General features: G+C 41.3%; 1 long non-coding RNA gene across 1 annotated transcript; it reads right to left on the reverse strand.

Moving 5' to 3' along the window:
- Window positions 1-3,090: 3,090 nt before the first annotated feature.
- Window positions 3,091-5,008, reverse strand: LOC107183848. Its single transcript, XR_001514644.1, has 2 exons — window positions 4,484-5,008; window positions 3,091-3,478 (listed from the first exon to the last, which is right to left on the reverse strand). It is a non-coding gene; the product is annotated as an uncharacterized LOC107183848 (long non-coding RNA).
- Window positions 5,009-8,565: the final 3,557 nt, after the last annotated feature.

The raw sequence follows: 8,565 nt of genomic DNA on the forward strand, positions 1-8,565 counted from the left end.
ATCTTTCTTCTATCATTGACAGTCCCTCTAGGTTGTGGGCTGCTTGCCTGTGTTCCTGAGAAGCATCTACGGTACCAGTCTATAGAGTGTGTTTTCTTTAGTGAATTACCGGTATGTTTACCGGTAATAAACTTGCACTGTTTTATGTATATGTTTGATTACATACAGCCTTGTGACAGTTTTCCTGCATGTCATAAGCATTTGAATATAAATTAAAATGTTAAAATCAAATCTGATATTGTTTTACCTTTTATTGGTGTGTGGAAGGTGTGCGGAAGAGGGGGTAGTCTTATACGGCGAGTATATAACAAACTCTGTATTTTGAGTGGAAATGTTAGGGGGTCGTCTTATACGCCCAGTCGTCTTATACGCCGGCAAATACGGTAACTATATGTGTCGGTTTCCCACTTCCCTGTAGACTTATTATATTTCACAATTTAAAAATGAAAATGCAAGCAACAAAAAGGATTACAGCAAGTTGTCTTACTCCTACCTGCTCCCCATCTTCCCCTTCCCCATCTGAGCACTTCTCAACTTGTTTTAGTTTCTTATGTATCCTAGAGAGTTGCTGTATACATTATTTACAGTGTTAATTATTTCATAAGAACAGAAAAGTACAGTAACGTCATTATCTCAGGTTTAATAAATACAGGGTGGTACAAAATACAGAAGTAGATTTACAGTTGTTTGTATAGAGAACAATACAAGAATCTATAATAGCCAGAACCGGTTTGGCTCAGTGGATAGAGTATCGGCCTGCGGACTCAAGGGTCCCGGGTTTGATTCCGGTCAGGGGCATGTACCTTGGTTGTGGGCACATCCCCAGTGGGGGGCATGGAGGAGGCAGCTGATCGATGTTTCTCTCTCATTGATGTTTCTGGCTCTCTATCCCTCTCCCTTCCTCTCTGTAAAAAATCAATAAAATATATTTAAAAAAAGAATCTAGAATAATAAAAGCATAATATGCTAATTAGACCAGACCTCCTTCTGGACAAAGCTGGGGCTGTGAGGGAAGCCCGGGCCCTGGGTGCCAGAGGGAAGCTGGTGCTGGCAGCCTGGGGAAGGAAGGCCTACTCCTGCACGAATTTTGTGCATCAGGCCTCTAGTTAATAAGTAATAATGCAAGAGCCCTGACCAGTGTGCTCAGTGGTTAGAGCTTCCACCTGCACACCAAGGGGTTTGCGGGTTCAATTCCTGGTCAAGGGCAGGTACCTGGGTTGTGGTTTGCTCCCTGCCCTTGGTCAGGATGGGCTGATGTGGCTCCAATTGATCTCTGTCTCCCTGTTTTTATATGTCTTCCTCCCTCCCTGTCTTCCATTCTCTCTGAAAAGCAATGGGAAAATAAATTAATTGATTAATAATACAAGAAAAAACTCTCTTTTGTGTATTCACAACTGTAAACCTACTTTCATCCTACCCTGTATTTACACTTTGACTTGATTACTTTAGACCATTTTTAAAAAATTTCTTTTTTATAAAACTTGACCCCTCCTATGAAAGCCTCCAATGACAGTAATACCTCCATCTACAAATGCCACCCATTTCCCTCGCTGCCCTTTTGAGGATTAACAATTATTTTGAAATTAGTTTACTCTTCCAGGACCAGCCTTTATGCATTCACTACTCATCTGGAGTCTGTGGAAACAATGTACAATCTATATTTTTAAACAGTGCACATAAATGGCATCCTGAAGGTATTAATTTACAACTTTTCTCTCTTCTGCTTTCCAGATGTTTCCATGTGGATCCCTGTAGGTTTATTGTACATGTTATGTAGCTGTGTTTTTCACATTTTGAGTCATGGGGCCCTTTATTGATTCAGGAAATCAATGAGGTAGGTTACAACCAGCACTTATTTATTTCTAGGTTTAAAATTAAGGGAAGAATAATTTATAAACATTTTTAATTAAAAAAAAATTTTTAAAAATATATTTTATTGATTTTTTACAGAGAGGAAGGGAGAGGGATAGAGAGTTAGAAACATCGATGAGCTGCCTCCTGCACACCCCACACTGGGGATATGCCCACAACCAAGGTACATGCCCTTGACCGGAATCGAACCCGGGACCTTTCAGTCTGCAGGCTGACGCTCTATCCACTGAGCCAAACCGATTAGGGCTAAAAGAATTTTTTTAATTGTGACAAAATACACATAAAACTTACCATTGTAACCACTTTTAAGCATATTACTCAGTGGCATTAAGCACATTCACATCATTGTGTAATCACCACCACTATCCATCTCCAGGACTTTGTCATTCTTTTTTAATTTAAATTCTTTATTGTTTAAAGTATTACATACTAGTATGTCTCCATTGACCTCTCCCTGGCCACTTCCACCCCCCAGCACATGCTCTTACCCCCCTACTATCTGTGTCCATTGGTTATGCTTGTATACATGCATACAAGTTGATGTCTTATCCCGCCCCTTCTCCGCTCCCCCGCTTTCCTTCTGAGGTCTGATGGTCTGTTCGATGCTTCTGTGTCTCTGGATCTATTTTTTCATCAGTTTATGTTGTTCATTATATTCCACATATGAGTGAGATTATGTGATATTTATCTTTCTCCGACTGGCTTATTTCGCTTAGCATAATGCTCTCCAGCTGTATTCATGCTGTTGCAAATGATAAAAGGTCATTCTTTTTACAGCAGTGTATTACTTTGCCATCTTACAAAACAGAAACTCCATCCCCATTAAACACTAACTCCCCATTCTCCCTTTCCTTAGTCCCTGATAACCACTATTCTACTTCGGTCTCTATGAATTTAACTCCTCTAGGGACCTCATATAAGTGGAATCATACAATACTTGTTCATCTATGACTGGCTTATTTCACTTAGCATAATGTCCTCAAGTTTATCCACATTATAGTATGTTTCAGAATGTCCTTTCTTTTTAAGGCTGAATAATATTATATATATTTACTACATTTTGTTTATCCATTCATTTACTGATGTACATTTGAGCTGCTTCTACTTTCTTTTATCGATTATGAATAATGCTGCTATGAACATGGGTGTACGGTGATTATTCAATGGAAAAAATGGAATAAAAATATCAGATTGTATCACATGTAGTAAGGGTAAGTATTGTTTGGTAAAACTTTTATTTCTGTCATATATACATGGATGTATATACTAGTATTTCAGTTGCAATTACATGCTAACCTTCCCTAAATAACCGTTTTTATTTTGCCATTGAATTGTGTGGATCAGGAATTTAGGCAGGGCACAGTGGGGATGGTTTATCTCTGCTCCATGCTGTCTGTAGCCCCAGCTGGGAAGAATTCAAAGTTGAGTGTCTAGATGCCAGTCCTCCAGAATCATCAGAAGGAATCTTCGTTCGTTCATGTCTCATGATTGATGCTGGCTGGAGCCTCAGCTGGGCTGTCAGCTGGAATATCTATACAGTGGTCTCTTCATATGGGCCAGTTTGAACTTCCTCACAACATGGCAGCTGGGTCCCAAATGAACAAGGCTGAAGAGCAGGCATTTTGGAAGTCACATGACATCATTTTTGTTGTACTGTATTCTATTGGTCAAGCCAGTCACAAAGGTTGTCTCTGCCGAAACCGGTTTGGCTCAGTGGATAGAGCGTCGGCTTGCAGACTGAAAGGTCCCAGGTTCGATTCCGGTCAAGGGCATGTACCTTGGTTGCGGGCACGATTCCGGTCAAGGGCATGTACCTTGGTTGCGGGCACGATTCCGGTCAAGGGCATGTACCTTGGTTGCGGGCACATCCCCAGTGGGAGATGTGCAGGATGCGGCTGATCGATGCCTCTCTCTCATCGATGTTTCTGACTCTCTATCTCTCTCCCTTCCTCTCTGTAAAAAATCAATAAAATATATTAAAAAAAAAAAAAAGGGTTGTCTCAGTTCAAGGGGAGGGGTCAAAGACCATGTCAATCAAAGGATTGTCAAGGTCTCCTTGTCAAGACCTGTAAATAAGATGTATTTCTTACTGTGCTTAGTGGTGGGGGAAAAAAGTTTGAAAAAACAACAACAACCTCTGCTTGATATTGTCTGTGGTATGAATAAACCATAATTATTCATTCCATCAGGATGTTTTGATGGACATTTGTTTCCAAATTGTTTGTTTTGATTGCGGAAATGATGCTGCAGTGAGCTTGTATAATGGGGAAGTTTTCCTAGAGTTCTCAACAAATCTAAGTCTTTCCCCAGCGTTTCCTGAGGGACAGATGTGGTTGAGATCTGTGGTTGAGGTCCAGGGAATGAAGTGCATCAGGCAGGGGCCAGCCATGCAGGCATTAGAGGATATGATGAGGGTTTTACTTTTATTCTAAGGACAATGGGGAGCCATGGGAGGGCTTTGAGAAGAGGAGTGATGGATGTGATTTGTGGTTCTCCTCTGGTCGCTAAACTGAAAAGACATTGAGTGGGTCAACATGTGGGAACAGGAAGACCCATTAGGAAATAGAAGGGGCATGTCACCATGTGGTCCCTGAGACTGTGCAATAATTACCTTTGCTATTACCAGGCCTAGAATTTTCTCCATTTTCTCCCAGGATCTTTACCGATGGGCTTTTTCTTGTCATTCAGGTTTTACTGGGTGATCACTTCCTGTAATTTTTGGATCTTGGAAGATGCAGGAAATGAGGTAGAGATGGTCCCTCACCTCAGACAGCTCACAGACTTTGGGTGAGATACACAATAACTATAGTGGAGGTGAAAAAGGAAGAAAGTGCCTGGATTGGGGCCGATGGACAGTCAGGCGTGGCACTTCTGAACTGCAGAGTCCTCTCAGGTCAGGAAATTTGGAATCATGTTGAGAAACATCAGCCTAGAGATTAAGAGAAGGCACTCTGAGGTCAAAACAGCCTGGAGAGTTTCAGCTGCTGGCCAGCACTGGGCACATAGTCAGTACCAAATGGTCATGGGAGAGGGGCTTCTGAGGGCACCCTTAAATTGAGGTAAACTTCACACAACATAAAATTAATCATTTTAGCCTGGCTAGTGTTGCTCAGTGGTTGAGCATCAACTCATGAATCAAGAGGTCACAGTTCGATTCACAGTCAGGGCACATGCCTGTTGGGGGAGAGAGAGAGAGAGTAACATCAATGATGAGAATCATGCAGAAGGCAGCCGATCAATCATTCTCATCATTGATATTTCTCTCTCACCCTCTCCCTCCCCCCTCTCTCTCTTTCTCCCCCCCTTCCTCTCTGAAATCAATAAAAATATATTTAAAATTTAATCATTTTAAAGTGAAAACTTCAGTGCCATTTAGTACATTCACAATGTTGTGCCATCACCACTTCTATCTAATTCTGGAACATTTTCATCACCCAAAAAGGAAACTCCATACCCATTAGCAGTCACTCCAATTCTCCCCTCCCTTTAGTCCTTGGCAACCACTAATCTACTTTCCATTTCTATGGAATTGCCTATTTTGGAAGTTTCATATAAATGGAGTCATACAATATGTGACTATTTGTGTCTAGATTCTTGTACTTAGCATGTTTTTGAGGTTCATCCATATGGTAACTAACATATATCAGTACTTGTTATGAACTGAGTTGTATCCCCTCAGAATTCATGTGTTAAGGTGCTAACCCTCAGTGTTAACCTCAGTGTATGACCATATTTAGAAATAGGGTCTTTAAAGAAGTAATTTAATTAAAATGAGGTCATTAGGGTGCAAAGATACAGAGCGAAGATGACCATCTACAAGCCAAGGGGAGAGGTCTCAGAAGAAACCAACCTGCCGACACCTTGATCTTGCACTTCTAGCCTCCAGAGCCATGAGACAACCAATATATGTTGGTAAAGCCCCCTAGGTACTTTATTGTGGCAGCCCTAGCAAATTAATACAGTACTTCATTGATTTTTATAGCTGAATGATGTTCCATTGTAGAGAGTTGTTTTTCTTGTATCCAAAGATGGAAAAGAACCTAAATATCCGAGAATAGAGGACTTGTTAAAGAAATGACTGAATATCATAGGATGGAATACTATGCAGATGTTAAAGAATAAGGGCACTCTAAAGTGTGGTTCCCTGGCCGTAGCATCAACATCACCTGGGAATTTGTTAGAAATGCAAGTTCTCAGGCACCAATACCGAATCAGATACTCTATGGGTGGGGCCCTCTGTGTGGGAGCCCTCCGGTTGACACTGATGCAGGCTCAAACCTGAGACCTATGGCTGTATATAACGATGTAGCCCAGGGGTTCAAAGCAGCCCTGGGTGCTTTTTAAAAACATTAGTGTATGGGGCCATTCCCCAAAGATTCCAGCATAATTGATCCAGAGCGGGGTCTGGACAACAATTTCGCACTTAAAAGTGACTTGAATGTGCAGCCAGGAATGTGAACCACTGATAGGCAGTAAGGGTAAAAGCCAGGTGAAAAAGAGTCATGTTTCAAAATGTTCTTTGCAGGAATGTAATGGTTAAAATTTGGATAATGGAGAAATAAATTTTGGGTATGTATATGCAGTAGAATATTCTTTATCAGTGAAAAGGATGTAATACGAAATGGAGTAGTGGTGAAAGTTAAAAGAATGTATATATTATGATGCCATGCATATTAAGTTTAAAACACACAAAACAATTTTATGTATCTTTTGTGAATGGATATATGTTTAGTAAAACTATGAATACAACCATGGGGATTACAATGGGCAAATCCAGGAATTAGGCATAAGTATAGAGCAAGTTTCTTTCATATCTGTAATCTTTTATTTTATTAGTATGTTTTTATTGATTTTTTTCTCTCAGCAAGAGAGGAAGGGAGGGAGAGGGGGAGAGAGAGAGAAACATTGATGTGAGAAAAACATTGATTGGCTGCCTCTGTATGTGCTCCTCGACCAGGGATTGAACCCAAAACTTGTATATGTGCCCTGACCTGGACTCAAACCAGTGATCTTTCAATGCAGGGAACGACACTCAACTAACTGAACCACACTGGCCAGGGCTCATATCTGTAATCTTTTCTTTCTTTCTTTTTTTTTAAAAAAAATATTTTATTGATTTTGTACAGAAAGGAAGGGAGAGGGAGAGGTAGAAACATCAATGATGAGAGAGAATCATCAATTGGCTGCCTCCTGCATGCCCCCTAGCTGGGATTGAGCCTGTAACCTGGGCATGTGCCCTGACTGGGAATAGAACCCTCGATCTCCTGGTTCATAGTTGGATGCTCAAGCACTGAGCCACACCGCTGGGCTGGACGTTATTTCTTAATTGTGGTAATGATTACAGTGGGTTTTGTTGTTTTATGTATATAAAAATCCTTCCTTAGGATATGTTTTCCATTGATTCTAGAAAGAGGGAGGCAAAGAGAGAGAGAGAGAGAGAAACATCGATGTGAGAGAGAAACATCGATCAGTTACCTCCCATATGTGCCCCAATTGGGGCTCAAACCCAAAATCTAGGCATGTGCCCTGACCAGGAATGGACTCTTCAGTGCACCGGGAAACACTCTAAACAACTGAGCCATTTGGGCCAGGGCTTTCTGTTATATTTTTGTCTACACTCATTTGAATGCCCACAATACTTCACTTAAAGAGCAAGAGGCAGCTCTGCCAGGTAGTTCAGTTGGTTAGAGTGTCCTCCCATATGTCAGGGTTGCGGGTTCGATATTCGGTTAGGGCATATACAAGAAGCAACTAATGAATGCATAAATAAGTGGAACAACAAATTTATGGTTTTTTCCCTCTCTATCCCTCTCTAAAATCCAGAACAATTTTTTAAAAAGAGTAAGGGGCAGAATAAAGGCACGAATTGCTTTCATTTGTCCTTTTCGCCTCTGCCCACCCTTTTTTTTTTTGTTAACCCTCACTGGAGGAAATTTTTTCCATTGCTTTTTAGAGACAATGGAAGAGGGAGAGAGGGAACACAGAGAGCAAGAACAGAGAAACATCGATGTGACCCATATCCTTGACTGGGAATCGAACTCAAGACCCTTTGGTGGATGGGCCAACGCTCTAACCACTGAGCAATCGGCTAGGGCATTTTTCTTTCTTTTTTAAGATTTTATATACGTGTGTGTGTGTGTGTGTGTGTGTATTTCAGAGAGGAATCGGGGGAGAGAGAGAAACATCAGTGATGAGAGATTCATTGATCAGTTGACTCCTGCATGCCCCCTACCAGGGATCAACCCAGCGGGAACCCCTATCCTGGAATCCCTTCTGGTTCATAGGTCCATGCTCAACCACTGAGCCACACAGGCTGGGCTTTCCCTTTTTCAAAGTTTCTTTTTTGTTGTTAATCCTCACCCGAGGATATTCTTCCATTGATTTTTAGGGAGAGTAGAAGAGAGGGAAAGACAGAGAGAAACATCGATGTGAGAGAAACACATCGATTGGTTGCCTCCTGCACAAGCCCTGACCAGGGCCCAAGCCAGGGAGAAGCCTGCAACCAAGGTACATGCCCTTGACCAGAATTGAACCCAGGACCCTTTGGTCTGCAGGCTGATGTTCTATCCACTGAGCCAAAACAGCTAGGGTGAAAAATCAAATTTTAATCTGATGTCTGTCTGGCTATACTTTTCAATTTTTATTGAAATTGCAACAATGACAGTTAAACTATTAACTTGAGAAAAACACTCC

This window comes from Myotis davidii, unplaced genomic scaffold (genome assembly GCF_000327345.1).
Source record: "Myotis davidii unplaced genomic scaffold, ASM32734v1 scaffold543, whole genome shotgun sequence".
NCBI lineage: Eukaryota > Metazoa > Chordata > Mammalia > Chiroptera > Vespertilionidae > Myotis > Myotis davidii.